Source organism: Ursus maritimus, unplaced genomic scaffold, assembly GCF_017311325.1.
Source record: "Ursus maritimus isolate PB19 unplaced genomic scaffold, ASM1731132v1 scaffold_35, whole genome shotgun sequence".
In the NCBI taxonomy this organism is placed as follows: domain Eukaryota; kingdom Metazoa; phylum Chordata; class Mammalia; order Carnivora; family Ursidae; genus Ursus; species Ursus maritimus.
The window spans coordinates 11327356-11342308 of record NW_024426119.1 but is presented as its reverse complement, the minus strand read 5'-3'; the positions used below and the strand labels follow the sequence as shown (position 1 = coordinate 11342308).

Genomic DNA, 14953 nt, shown 5'->3' with positions numbered 1-14953 from the left:
AAGAGATCATTTAATAGTTTTTTCCTCTTAATATTTTAGCAAGTTGCCTTTAAAGAATGATTTCAAAAGGATATCCACATACTGTATATACACGTAATGAATCCACCTTAACCTCCAGTTCACTAAGGTCAGAGAACATAGCGCCAAAACAAAGAATCTCTTGGTCTTCTTTCCCATCCTCATCCTTCCTCCTCCATGTCTTCTAAATCTGACTCAGGAAGAGGTAAGCCTCAAAATTTTGCTTCTTGAGTTGCAGCGGGTTTATCCTAGGGTCCCAAAGGCAGTTGTTACAGTTTGGTTTAGTGGAGTCCGACTACCTGGTTCTAATTCTAACTGCCACTTAATAGCTGCAATAATAGCTGATCTTGAGGAAGATACTTCTCTGTAACTTAGTGTCCTCATCTGTAAAACGGGGATAATATGTCTGTCTTACAGAAATGTGAGCTAATTCTTACAAAGCATCTGATAATAGTAGCTGTCGCACAGTAAGTTTGGAGTATTAGCCACTCTTAGTACTATCACGGAGCTCAGTCCATGGCTACGAATGAGTTTGTTGGACTTTAGAAATCTGGCTAAAAATGAACAAGTAGGAAGTTTGGAGAGGAAGGGCCGGCTTTCTAATTCGGTCTCCTATTTAAAGCAAATCTGGGCGTAGTCAAGAAACAGCACGCATCCTAGAAACGCCGCCTGCAGAACAGACAGAAAATTTGAAAGAATACATCGAAACCGCGCACAATCCCAGCAAGAACAAGTCAAACCCTTCGCCGCCAACTTGCGAGCGGAAGGCGTGCTTTCCTGGCGAGGGGCGGAAGTGGTCCGAACACGCCCAGGTTGGTAGGGAAGAACTCCCAGACCTGGGAGGTGCACCATGCGAACCAATCGCTCTCGGGCCCCGCCTTCAGGGGGCGGGAGAACCGAGGCGGCACGCACCCTGGGCGGGGCCTCTGCACAGCTCACCCTCCAGCCTTCAATCCTGCGTGGGTAGGCGAGCCGCGGTCAGCTAGACAAGGGTGAGCGCGGGAAAAGAGCCTGAACCGGGCGGGGGAAAAACTGGAAAGAGGTGAAATATGAACGTCGGAAGTTGAGAGATAGGAAGCAATGCGAGAAGAAAGAGAAGGTGGGAGCTTGAGAGGGACCGAAGAAATGGGCACGGGGAGGGAGAGATGTGGGGGGAGCGGCGCGGTGAGGGGACTTAAGGACAAGGAAAGGAGAATGCAGGCGGGACACTGAATAGGTAAAGGGAAGAATAAAATAACCCACCCGAGTGTGGGATGCCCAGGGCTTCAGTCCGAGTGGGTCAGTAAAGCAAAGCCTGGGAGTGTGTTGGGAGTCCGCTGTAGCTTGGGCCGGTCTGATCACAGAGTTAACCGCCCCTTTTGCATCAAACTGACGCATGCAAATTAATTTGAGTGCAGAGGTGAGGTCTGGCCTTTGAAGAGGTGACTGATAGAGGGATTTTTCCTTAGCCCCTCTGAGTGGGACTGTCATTCTTCTCAAAGGACTGGGCCTAGACAACCAGATCAGCAGATGCAAGATCACCTGTGCACCCTCCAGTCTTGAGAAAGGCATTCTCTTCTTACCTCTGCCTTTACAGGATACCTGGCACTTTGACTCCTATGATACAATTCTCTTGACGTGAACTCCCTGAAGACAGTTTCTACTGAATTATCTGCTGCCTTTCTGATAAGACTTCTTTCATTGACTTTCATGTTAGACTATTTTCTGTAGTACTACCTCCTTCCATCCCAACTCCACTAAAAAAGCTATTCTTGATTTCTAGACTTGTAGACTGGTAAAGCAGGAAAGGGGCTTTTGAGATAATCTAGTAGGGACCCCTCATTTTTAGGTAAAAAAAACCCCGAGACTCATAAAGTGAGTGAAAGTGACATGTATTGAGATCTTAGTAAGTACCAAATACTGTGCATATCTTATATGTTCTTCAAAAACCAAGGCTGGAGGTGCGCTTGTCCCCTTTTTACAAATGAGAAAAAAAAAAAAGGCTAATCGTGATTAATCTGCTAATATGTGCTACAGCTGGGATTTGATCCCAGGAAATCTGACTTTAAAACCCATCTGCTTAACTAATTGAGTAAAAAGAAATACTAGATAGTATTAGGACTGTGATTCTAATTCACTTGAGTGCTTTTTTTCTTCACACCACAGTTTCCACTTAAGACTAAAGCTCTTTTTATTTTTTGCAAGTTCAGTTATGTGTACCATATATGAATGGCATATAAATATACTTCACTACTTCGAGTTCATTCCCTCAGATTGATTCTATAAAACACTTCAGTTTCAAGAAAAATTTATATTTTGGGGTCCCTGCTGAGTTAGGGAATGCTGACTTTACAACTCTGACTAGATTTTGTCATGGCTACTGTGGAATAGGCAATTAGGCAGGGGTGGGAGGAAGTTGAGAAATACAGCTGGAAATTATTGGAATGATAGTTGTTAGCACTTCAGGGCTTACTGTTTGCCTTTCCCTCAACTCAAGGCCTCCAAAGTTTTAGGTGAGGCTTGGGCAAGCTCTAAACCTATAAATAATCTTCTTGTATTCTAGGTACTAACTTCTGCTTATTAATATAGTGAGGCTGGAGCTGGTCATCTTCCTATTACCATTTTTCTTGCATGTGCAACCCTTGACACAGTGAGCAGTGCCATAATTTCTGACATCTCATGAAATTATGCAATAATCTCAAATCCTTATCACGTAGAATTTGTCTTTTCCACACAATTCATTGCCTTTTTTAAAAGACTTTATTTATTTGTTTGGGAGAGAGCGAGAGAACACAAGTGGGGGGAGAGGCAGAGAGAGAGGAAGAAGCCAACTCCCCACTAAGCAGGGAACCGGACTAAGCAGGGCTGTATCCTAGGACCCTGAGATCATGACCTGAGCCAAGGGCAGATGCTCAACTGAGCCACCCAGGCGTCCCTCTTCATTGCTTTTTTATAATTTATCATTTTTTCCAAAGATTTTATTTTATTATTTAGGTATTTATTTAGAGAGAGCAAGAAAGAGAGCGAGCACAAGCAGGGGAGCAGCAGGCATAGAGAGAGGGAAATGCAGACTCTCCACTGAGCAGGGAACCTGACGCAGAGCACAATCCCAGGACCCCGAGGTCATGACCCAAGCTGAAGGCAGACGATTAACTGACTGAGCCACCCAGGCACCCCCTCAAAGATTTTATTTTTAAGTAATCTTTACACCCAACGTGGGGCTGGAACTTAACAACCCTGAGATCAAGAGTCACGTGTTGTACCTACTGAGCCAGCCAGGTGCCCCAATTTATCATTTTTTCTATTTATAATTAGTGTATCTTTCCAAGAGCAACCCTCAGTCATGAAGCAGTCCCCTAATACTGTATTTTAATCCCCAGAAATTGACATTATATATGTATTTTATACGTTTTATATATATTTGTTTTGAATTATATACTACTTGAATTAATGTTTATTGTAAAAAATTAAAATGACAAGTATATAGAGTAAATGAGAAAATCCTCTTTAACCCTATACTTGCAATCCCACTCATTTTTCCTCAATAATCACTGTTAATAATTTGGTATATTCCATGTCATCTATACATTTACATAAGTGTGTATGTGTGTATGCACACACACAGTTTTTTAAAACATAAATGAGATGTTTCATCAGCGAGAGTCTCAGGAGACAGAAACCACACATTCAATAGAGAAAGTTTAATATAGAGAATTATTAACTAGTAATGGAATTAACTACTAAGGGGTAAAAAGAACTCTAAAACAATACAATAACAGGTTTAGGGAGCAGCCACTACTTCTAAGGTTGAGGCAAAGTGCTCAAGGAAGGAATGAATTTGGAAGAGGTCCCTTTTCTCCAAGGCTGATGATTGGACTTTGTGGGAGAGCATATTACAGATGATGTCACTGGATGACGAAGTTTGATGAATTGCCGCCTGTTGAGACTGGCATGCAGGAAAGCAGGCTGGACTGTTGAGTTGGGAGTGCAGACAAACTCATTAGGAAGCTACTGAGATTCTGGGAGGCTGCTCGCAAGGATGCTGGCGCAACTAAATGGAAAGATACAGGAATGCTGTTGAAACTCACTGGGAAGCTGCCTGCTTGGGGTGCTGTTGAAACTTAGTGGTAGGCAAGCACCACTAGGTATTCCCCCAATACAAAGGGAAAAATGAGGAGAGCATCTAGGAACCAGGAAGAGAATCCCCCTTCCTCCTGCTGTGTCCCTCTAGCGCCCCCTACTGATGGAGCTTAAAATTGTATCAGCTGGCAAAGGAAAAATGTAACAGCCGGTATCACAAAACAGGGCTATGAAGGATAGATTTGGAGCTGAGAGGCAATAAATCAATAACTGGCACAGATTCACAACTAACTTTCTTACTTCTTAGAGAATTTTCCGTATTGATACATAGAGATCTCATTCTTTTTGATGATTGCATAATTCCATGTACCTTCATTTCATTGGTGGACATTAGATTATTTCCAGTTTTTCACTGCTAAATGGTGAATATCCTTATACATATCACTTTGTGTGTATGGCAACTATATCTTTCAGATTGATTTCTAGAAGTGAAGTTTCTGGATCACACGATATACAGGTTTTAAACTTTGGTAGGTATGATACAAATTGATTTGCTTGTGCGTGATAATGCTCGTTTAGTAAAATTTTCACCGAAGTGGATATTATAAACCTTTTCCCTTTTTGCCAACCTTATGGGCAGAAAATGATACTGTTATTTTAATTTGTACTTTCTTGAATCTTAATGAGACTGAGCATCTTTTTATATGTTTTTAGCCATTTGTTTTTCTGTCATTCTGTAAACATTTTTTTTTAAATTACAAAAGTAACTTTTGTAATAATTCAGTGTCAAAGTATATAAAGGAAAAATGATTGTGGTTAACGCATAATAAATACCAGTTATGTGCCAGGCACTGTTCTAAGGGCTTTACTTATGTTAACTTAAGCAGTCTCCCAGCCATTACCATCTGAGGTAACTGCTGTTTATAGTTGGGTGTGCAGTCTTCTAGATTTCTTCTAGGCTAACACAAACATTTATTGAATTTTGTTCCTTGGGGCTTTTTGTTTTCTTTGGTTTCACAAAATGGAAACCCTTTTCCATATCTTACTCTACAGTATGCCTTTTTTTCCCCACTTAGTTATGTTTTGAACCTCTTTCTAAACCAATATGTAAAAATCTGCCTCACCCTTTTTAATGTCTCTGTAATATTTCTCATATGGTTACCATAAAATATCCATTCCCATACTAGTGAATATTTACTTTGAATCAGTTATTTTGCTAATATAATCAATGCTGCAATGAACATTTGTAAGCATACCTTTATACACTCATTAATTTAACCTTTCAACCTTTTCTGAGAATAAAATGTTAGATTACTGCTGGGGTACCTGGGTGACTCAGTTGGTTAAGCATAAGACTCTTGATTTCTGCTCAGGTCATGATCTCAAGGTCCTGAGATCAAGCCCCACATTGGGCCAGCCTTGCTCAGCACCAAATCTGCTTGAGATTCTCTCCCTCTGCCCCTCCCCCCAATAGCACATGCATACAATTTCTCTCTCCCTCTAAAATGAATAAATGTTTTTTAAAAAGTTAGATTACTGCTTCATAAATCTTCAGATTTTCCCGTCTGTTGTTCAACCCATAGAGCTTGAAAGCACATGTACTGCAGTGTGTGTATATACTGTACACGGTATACATGAACGTACAGTTGTAATACAATTCAGGTTTCCTCTCAAAGTACTTAGATTGGTGTAGGTTTTCAAGCTTTAGTAGTCAGTGTTAGATATTCACTATCTTCCTATCTTACGTTATATCTCTGTAAGTCCTAATCCTTACTGCAATGGTTTTTCTTTTCTAGTCTACTCTGTAACCACTTTTCAAACCAATCTGAGCTATCTTTTCAAATTCCCTAAGTTCTCAGAAAAGCAGAGTTCTTCCCTGTCTCTACTTCACTTAGGTTTATTGCCCTTTAGTATCTTAGTGAACTCAAAATGATAAGCGCGTGTCTCACCTGTCCAACCAGCATTCCCAGAGCTCTGCTAATTAGAAAATTCATTTGCCTTTTTTGTGATTATGTACATTCTGCCCCCTTTTTTTGAGCTAAGAATGTTCACAGCCATTGTTGCTTCCAAGAAGAAATTATCTGTTTTATGCCTCCTTGTTTTGTTTCTGCTTTGTATTTGTTTCACTATTTTTTATTTGTTTTTCTGTCTTACTCCTAAGGCTTTTTTGGTGAGTCCTTCAGCATCTCCTCTATTCTTTTGAAAATTAAGGTAAGATTCACATAACATAAAATTAACCATTTTAAAGTATACAATTCAGTGACATTTAGAACACTCATGATGTTAAATCACCACCTCTGTCAAGTTCTAAGACATTTTCATTACCCCCAAAGAAAACCCTGTACCCATTGTCACTCCTCACTCTTCCCTCCCCTGAGTCCCTGGCTACCACCAAACTGATTTCTGTCTGTCTAGATTTACCTGTTCTAGCTATTTCGTGTAACTAAAATTAGATAACAAGTGGCCTTTTGGGTCTGGTTTCTTCCACTAAGCCTAGTGTTTTTGAGGTTCCTTCACGTTGTAGCATGTATCAATACTTCATTCCTTCTTATGGCTGAATAGAATTCCATCATACGGGTATACCATAGTTTGTTTATCCACTCATCTGTCAGAGGACATTTGGACTGTTTCTACCTTTTGGCTATTGTGAGTAATGCTGTTATGAATATATGCATGTATCTGTACTTGTTTGAGCCCCTGTTTTCAATTCTTCTGCCTATACACTTAAGAATGGGATTGCTGGGTCATATGGTAAGTCTATGCTTAACGTTTTGAGGAACCTTCAAACTGGCTTTCATAGCAGTTGCCCTCTGTCACATTTCCACCAGCAATATACAAGGATTCCATTTTCTCCCTATCCTCATCAGAATTTATTTTCCATTTTAAAAATAGTCATATGGTGGGCTTAGAGTGGTATCTCATTGTGGTTTTCATTTGCATTTCCCTAAAGACCAGTGATGTTGAGCATCTTTTCCTGTGCTTGTTGGCATTGATATAACTTCTTTGAAGCAATGTCTATTCAAGTTCTTTGCACAATTTTACTTTGGGTTGCTTATCTTTTTGTGGTTGAGTTGTAACAGTTCTTCGTGTATTCTGAACACTAGACCCTTTATCAGACACATAATTTGCAAATTTTTTCTCCTATTCTGTGGGTCATCTTCTCGTTTTTTTCTTTCTTTTCTCTTCCTCCTCCTCCTCCTCCTCCTCCTTCTTCTTCTGTACTGTTTTTTATTTTTGTGAGGAGGTAAATCATGCACTTTGCAATGAAATCCCAAAGGAGAACTCATGTCCCCATGGGACACAGTGTCCCCCAAAGTAGGTCCTTAAGGCACAAGACAGGCCTGGTTCTTTAGCTCTATTAGGGCCTGTCTTTTCATTTTCCTGATAATGTCCTTTATGCACAAAAGATTTTAATTTTGATGAAGTTTAATGTATCTTTTGTTGTTGTTGTTGCTTGTGCTTTTGATGTCATGTCTAAGAATCCATTCAGAATCCAAAGTCATGAAGACTTACCCATAGTTTTTTTTTTTCCTAAGAGTTTTATAGTTTTAGCTTTTATATTTAGGTTGTTGATCCATTTTGAGTAAATTTTTTATGAGATAGGAGTATGGATATCCAGTTGCGCCAGCACCATTTATTGAAGAAACTATTCTTTCCTCATTGAATGGTCTTGGCATCCTTGTTGAAAGTCAGTTGGCCCTAGATGTATGGGTTTGTTTCTGGATTCTCAGTTATATTTCATTGGTCTATTTGTTTATCCTTATACCAGTACCACACAGATTTTAAACTACTGTAGCCATGTAGTAAAATTTGAAATTGGGAAGGGAGTCCTCCAGCTTTGTTCTTCTTTCTCAGTATTGTTTTGGCTATGCAAGGCCCCTTAAAATTCCCTATGAATTTTAGAAGATTGACTTTTCTGTTTCTTAAAAAAAAATTTTTGGTTTTGTTTTGTTTTGTTTGTATTGTCTCTTTCTCCTTCAGTTTATCCTTCTAGCAGATACCACAGTTTCCTCTGTCTTTCCTTTTACTGCCTTACTCATACCCTCTCACTGCCTGAAGCCTGATGGTAGGTTCCTGTTGCACTCTGAATCAAGAATGAGCTAGCTGCAGGCTCCCTCAATTTCTTTTTTGTTCCACCCCTGCTGCTCTTAAAATGTATACGTAAAGTTTCAGGTTCGGTTATTAAAAGATGTTTTCATCTGCTCTGTTGCAAGATGTACATTTCTTATATAAATAGTTCCTCAAATTTTGCTTCTTCCTTGAAGCTTCCCTAGATTGATTACTGAAAAGAAAAGCCAATTACCTCTTTTCTCCTCATGCATTTGGACATGAGATTCCTGAGTTGTACTTGCTTCAGTATCATTCCCAGCTATGTTATTCTTGCTTTAATGAAAATGCACTTAAAACAAAAGAGTTTAGAATTAGAGGGGACCTTAGGAATATAATGCAGACTCCTACTTAAATGGGATCAAGTAAACACATTTATTTATCTCTGTTGCTTATCCAAAGTCCTCTAAAAAGACAATAAGCTCAAAATGCATAATTTTTGGGTGACTAGATGACAGCAACCACATTTTGGAAGTTGTAAAGCAGGTAGAAGTGTGGGAACTGACTGCAGAGTAATAGCTCACTAAGCTATTAGTAAGGTAAGCCAGAGCAAGCCAATTCTCAGAACCCCCTGGGAAAGCTTAGGTCCTGAAGGTACTAGATACCTCTGGAAGGGGGAGTGTTTGTGAGAAAAAATATGAAGCATAGCTGAAGACAGAGATATTCTACTGAAAATGGGAATTACATGAAAGTCAATATTAGATGGCAAGACCTATCAGCCCCCTCTTCAAGCTTAACTCTGAGAATGCTGGCAACCGGGCTTACTCCATTTCCTCCTCCATCCACAGGTAACTCGATAATTCCTCACTGGGAAAACTTTCCAGCCCAAGAGGGGCAAAATCCCGCAGTCCTAATAAGATCATCCTCCACTGAGTGGCCCAACCTCCTACCCTGCCTCACCCTTACTATGGGCCTTACTCTCTTAAATAGACGGCCAAGGCTCGCCCTCAGATAGTCAAGGAAAGCCTCCAGCATGAGAGAGACCAAAAGGAACAAAAAGGAACTCAGAGAAAATAGTGGCTATGAAGTTGGTAGGAAAACTTGCTTCAAAACCTTTGTCCCACAAAAGAAAGAACATATTTAAAAGGAACATTCAGAAGAAAAAAGTTGCTTATAAATTGAAAAGAGTATAGTAGAAGTGAAAAGTTCAACAAAAAGGAAGAAAAATAAGGTGAGAAGACCCCTGCGAACTGAAACCAGCTATACTCACACAACTTACTGTTTACATTTATAGAACTATTATTTCAGTCTTGTCGCCAATATAACTTTATTATTATAAGGAACTCTTTCACAGAGCAATGAAGATGTAAATAACTTTGCTCTGGGAGTTTCCTTCCCCAGGAAGCCCATTTAAAGGAATATCAAACTGGTTAGCTAACCAATAGCATCAGTTTGTTCCTCAAGACTCCAATCCCTCATCTCAAAATCCTTGCTTGCTGTGTCCACCATCCCTGAACTATTATCTCTGTTCTATCTGAATCAAGTGGTAGCGTTGAAAGACCTGCCTTAAACTAGGCTTCAAAACCTCCGAATATCTTGACTTTGCCCTTCCCCCTCTGAGAGGCCACTAGTAGACAGTCAAGTTAGCACTGTCCCTTACTTCAGTAGGAATAAGCTCATCTTTGTTTTATCAACAGCTTTTTTAGCAATGTTTTGGTGGACCCAAAATCATCACTTCTTAAAAAGTAGTACAGAAAACCCCACAAAAACTAGAGGGGAAAGTGGAAGAAAAAGGATTAAAAAGTTAAAAAAAGATCAATTCAGGAGATCTAATATCCAAGTTACAGGAATTCCAAACAAAATGAGAACAGGGAAAATGGTGAGGAGAAAAACATCAAAGAAGTAACTCCAGGAAATTTCCCAGAACTGAAGGGCATACATTTCCAGAAGAGAAGGCATGATGAATTAAAGGAGACTCATACCAAAGTTAAAGTCAAGGTTGTAAAATTTCAGAAAAATTTAGATGAATCTAAGGCCAAGGGGAAAGGTCTTGGTTGCCTGCAGATTAAGATTATTGCCACCAGATGGCAGTATTTCCTCAAAGGCTCTATTTCTAAGATGGTGTTTATCTTTTAAAATTTCTCCACTTCTATACTGAGGGCTGGGGGGGGGGGCGGGGACTGGAATAGGCTGGTGATGGGTATCAAGGAGGGCACATATTGCATGGTGCACTGGGTGTTATATGCAACTAATGAATCACGGAACATTACATTGAAAACTAAGGATGTACTATATGGTGACTAACATAATAAAAAATTTTATTAAAAAAACACACACAAAAAAAGCCCAAAACAAACAAACAAAAACCTTAAAAAGATAAATAAAAATAAATAAAATAAAATTTCTCCGCATCTTTCCAAAGCTTTAGAAAAGACGTAGGCTCGGTTTGGATTATTTCCATCTAGTCGTGCTCTTATTTAGAGCTCTCACTCCTGATTTCTTCCTAAAAGGCTCTGCTAAAAGGTCACCATACAATCTGCCTGAAGGAAGCAAAAAGACTCAACTATCCTTGAGGAGTTGGTTCATGAGGCTCCAAAGGGAAAAAGACTTTTAGGAGAATGGACTCTGAGCTCTGTCTGTTTTACAGAGGAGGACTCCGATTATGCAGGGATTCTACAAAGCACTCATGCATTCATTCTCTCAAGTTTTATTGATGCCTACTATATGCTAGGCATTAGCAATACCCCAGAGAAAAAAATCAGACCTGGTCTTTGTCTTCAAGGAGCTTACATTCTGAGGGGAGAAATATCCAGAAAAAAACAAGTTAGGTTAAATCACATATCTATCTGAGGAATTTGATAGAGGTCAGGGTGAAAGTAAGCAGGCCAATTGTGTAGGTGGGAGAAGCAGATGACTTAGATTAGTGTGGTGTTAGGGGAAAGAGAAGAAGATGAATTCGCGATGTATTGGAGGTAGAATTGAAGGGCTTGGTCATTGGATGTGGGAGGTCAGAGAGCAGATGCATTAACATATCTGGGTTGAGCAAGTGGCTGGGGGCATGGGTTGGCATTTTCTCAGGTGGAGAAGACTTTGGGAAAGAGAGGTTTTGGAGGATAGGACGGTAGATAAGAATCAAGATTTCAGTGAAAAATGTTAATTAAGTTGCTCCTCCCCAGGCATTTGGGTTCTGGTGGATGTCATTTAATCAGGCTAGGATGGAGTTTGCACCAGTCTACTGCCCAATAGAATGGTTTGGACTGGCGTATTTGGTTTAAATTGGCTTACAGTTGGCGTTCGTTTAGATAAAAATTGCTGTTAACTCACTCCTTCTGAGCAATAGCAAAATCAGCTTAAATTTTCAGTGTTTTGGGGTTTTTTTTGTTTTGTTTTGGTTTTTGGTTTTTGGTTTTTTTGCTGGGCATTTGAGAGTTAAAGAGAACAGGACAGGTGCGTGGCTGGCTCAATCAGTAGAATGTGTGACCCTTGATCTGGGGGTTGTGAGTTCAAGCCCCAAGTTGTGTGTAGAGATTGCTTAAAGATAAAAGCTTAAAAAAAGAGAGAACAGGACAGAGCACATTTTCCATTTTATTTTTTGTACTCTGTTCAGAAGGAAGACAAAATCTTAAAGAGAAGAAGCTTCTAGAAATGCAAGACCACTCATTTTGATGGATCATCTCAAATTGCTATGTACAGGTGAGATCCTGAGTGTGATTCTGAGATGACAGAGATGAAAACTTCTTCCCTTTTCTCTGAAGATAGAGACCATGTTTTGTCCCCAACATGGTGCCTAATACATAGGTACTCAATAAATACGTGTTGAAATGAAGCCACTCCATCTGGATCATTTTCCAGGCTTCAGCCCTCAGTTGAACTCTGCATAGGTTCTGAAATACCTCATATTACCTATTTCCCAAAAAGTTGTTACATAACCTGGGGCCTGGGAGTAGGTACCTCTCCAAACTCATCACGGCTTAGGACCATATCACTGGGTGTGTTAGAAAAAGGCACATGCCCCACTGCACTGGAATATTTTGCCATCATTAACACCATGTTAAGACAAAGTTTAAAATCAACTTAGCCCTCAGTATCAATGTTTTCATTTGTACCCTAGAGGTTGAGTATTCTGTACTGTGCTTACAATCAGTAGTTACCCCACTCGTCTTCTTTGATTCACTCTTTACATATTCTCTGCACCTGTTTGCTTGCACCTTTGGACTGTGCTTTTTTGAAGGTAAGAATTATATCTTTTTAACTTTTATACAGTGTAGAACGGTGCTATATATAGCCTTGGTAATGCTATATATATAAAGGAATGGCCTAGGAGAGCCTTAGCTCCCCTTACCAGTTTTCACAAACCCCACAATCCTCCTTCAGAATCATAATTAATATCTAAAAAGAAAAAAGTTTATTAATTACAAATAAAAACATCTTTAGAAAACATTATTTTTATCATTGCATAGTGTGCAATCTAAGTAAAAACAGCATGCTTACTATGCGGAAGTAGCATGAAGTTAAAGCAAGTCCTATAGCTTCCCTTCTCACCAGACTGCTACTCCTAAGCATTTCCCCGGTAAAGAAATCCGACACTCCCAATGCTCAAGATTGTTAACAGCTGTTGTTAAAGAATGTGCACCGGGAAAAAAAGGATGGGCACCAATTCCTGGCAAAAGATATAGCGTTCCCCTGAGAGCTGAGTCTCTCATTTTTCCCCTGTTAGGTTAAATTGTCTTTGTGCTGTGGCCTGTATTCTGGTTTTGCAGAGGACTCTGTTCTTACTTATCTTTACATGTGTGATTCTGATCCAAAGCTTGTTAGGTAGTGAGTTCTTTGGGAAGTGACGTGTCTAAAGTACTATGAAAAGTCCCCCTTGAACATTTTGCCTGAAATGTTAAGTAAGGAAAAAGTCAGGCTGCCATCTGGAAGTCAGACTCTGTTGCAAGTTCTTTCAAAGCAATGCAGATATGGGATATTTAAACTAAAATTCCGGGAAGTTTTTTATGTAGCAAGTTTTGGTTCAAGGCATTTGGGGAGGGTAGTTTGGAAACATCATAGCGCATTTATACCTCAATCTAAATTATAAAATGTGTAGAATAGTTTTCCCATATAATACTTCCCCTCAGTTCTAAAGACTTTTCCTAGGGATGCCTGGGTGGCTCAGTCCGTTGAATGTCCAACTCTTGGTTTCGGCTCAGGTAATGATCTTGGGGCCTGAGACCGAGCCCCATATCAGACTCCCCTGCTCAGCAGTCATCTGGTTGATGTTCTCTCTCTCCTTCTGCCTCTCCCCCCACCCCCTCACAGTTTCTCTCTCTCAAATAAATAAATAAATAAATAAATAAATAAATCTTAAAAACAAAAAAAACTTTTCCTAGTCCCAAGTTTTTCTCATAAAAATGATTACTGCTTGGGACACCTAGGTGGCTCAATTGGTTGGGTGACCTAACTCTTGATTTCAGCTCAGATCCTGATCTCAGAGTTGTGAGTTTGAGCCCTGCATCAGGCTCTGTGCTGGAAGTGGAGTCTACTTAAAAAAAAGGGGGGGGCACCTAGATGGCTTAGTTGGTTGAGTGTTTGACTGTTGATTTCAGCTTGGGTTGTGATCTTGGGGTTATGGGATCGAACCCCTTGTTTGGCTCCATGCTCAGCGGAGTCTGCTTGGGATTCTCTCTCCCTCTCCTCTGTTCCCCACCCCCCTGCTTGTGCTCTGTCTCTAAAATAAATGGATAAGTCATTTAAAAAAAATGATAGCTGCTTTGGGGGCGCCTGGGTGGCACAGCGGTTAAGCGTCTGCCTTCGGCTCAGGGCGTGATCCCGCCGTTTTGGGATCGAGCCCCATGTCAGGCTCCTCCGCTATGAGCCTGCTTCTTCCTCTCCCACTGCTTATGTTCCTTCTCTCGCTGGCTGTCTCTATCTCTGTCAAATAAATAAATAAAATCTTAAAAAAAAAAAAGATAGCTGCTTTATAGTGTAGTCAGTCAAAATAACAAAAAATAAGAGGCTTAAATACTGAAAAGGAGGTGGAAAATTATCATTATTTGCAGATGACATTATAATATACCTGGAAAACCTAAGAGAATCAACTTAAAAGTTATTAGAAATAATAGAGTATTTGATAAGGCAGCCTTAGAAAATAAATGTATAAAAATCAGTAGCATTTTTGTATTTCAACTACAACCAGTTCAAACATATCATAGGTAAAATTATGACAATCACAAATCAAAGCAACAACACCACCAAACCCTAATAGGAAATATGTGGAATCTAGATGAAGAAAAATACAAAACTTAGTAGAGGATGTAAAAAGTCTTGATCAGAAGATTCTATACTATATATATTTCTCCTGCATTGATCTACAGATTCAATGAAATCCCAATAAAAACTATAAATGCATTTTTTTTGGCAACTTGATTTTCAGCTCAACTAGAAGAATAATTACATGAAATTAATCAGAAAAAACAATTAAAGACTTACAAGGGAAGACTTAGCTCTGGTAGCCAGTCTCCAAGATGGACTCAATGATCTCTGTCTTCTGGTTTTCACACCGTTCTGTTGCCCCTCCCACACTGTACCAGAGTAAGGTTGACAGATGAAATACTGAATGCCCAACTAAATCTGAATTTGAATAAGCAATGCATAATTTTTAGTATAAGTGTATCTTTAGTACTGCATGGGACTTAGTTGTAATAAAAAGTTTTGTTGTTTATCTGAAAATCAAGTTTAACTGAGAATCCCGCTTTTTTTTATTTGTTAAATCTGAAACCCTATTAAACCAGTGTTGGTCTGACCAGCTTATGGCAGAACTAATGGTATGTCATTTTCAAGATTAGAT

The 14953-nt window shown here is 39.6% G+C and overlaps 1 long non-coding RNA gene across 1 annotated transcript; it reads left to right on the top strand.

Annotated features, from left to right (window-relative positions):
- Nucleotides 1-591: 591 nt before the first annotated feature.
- Nucleotides 592-12520, top strand: LOC103656580. Its single transcript, XR_566648.2, has 4 exons — nt 592-1117; nt 4552-4607; nt 6239-6288; nt 11732-12520. It is a non-coding gene; the product is annotated as an uncharacterized LOC103656580 (long non-coding RNA).
- Nucleotides 12521-14953: the final 2433 nt, after the last annotated feature.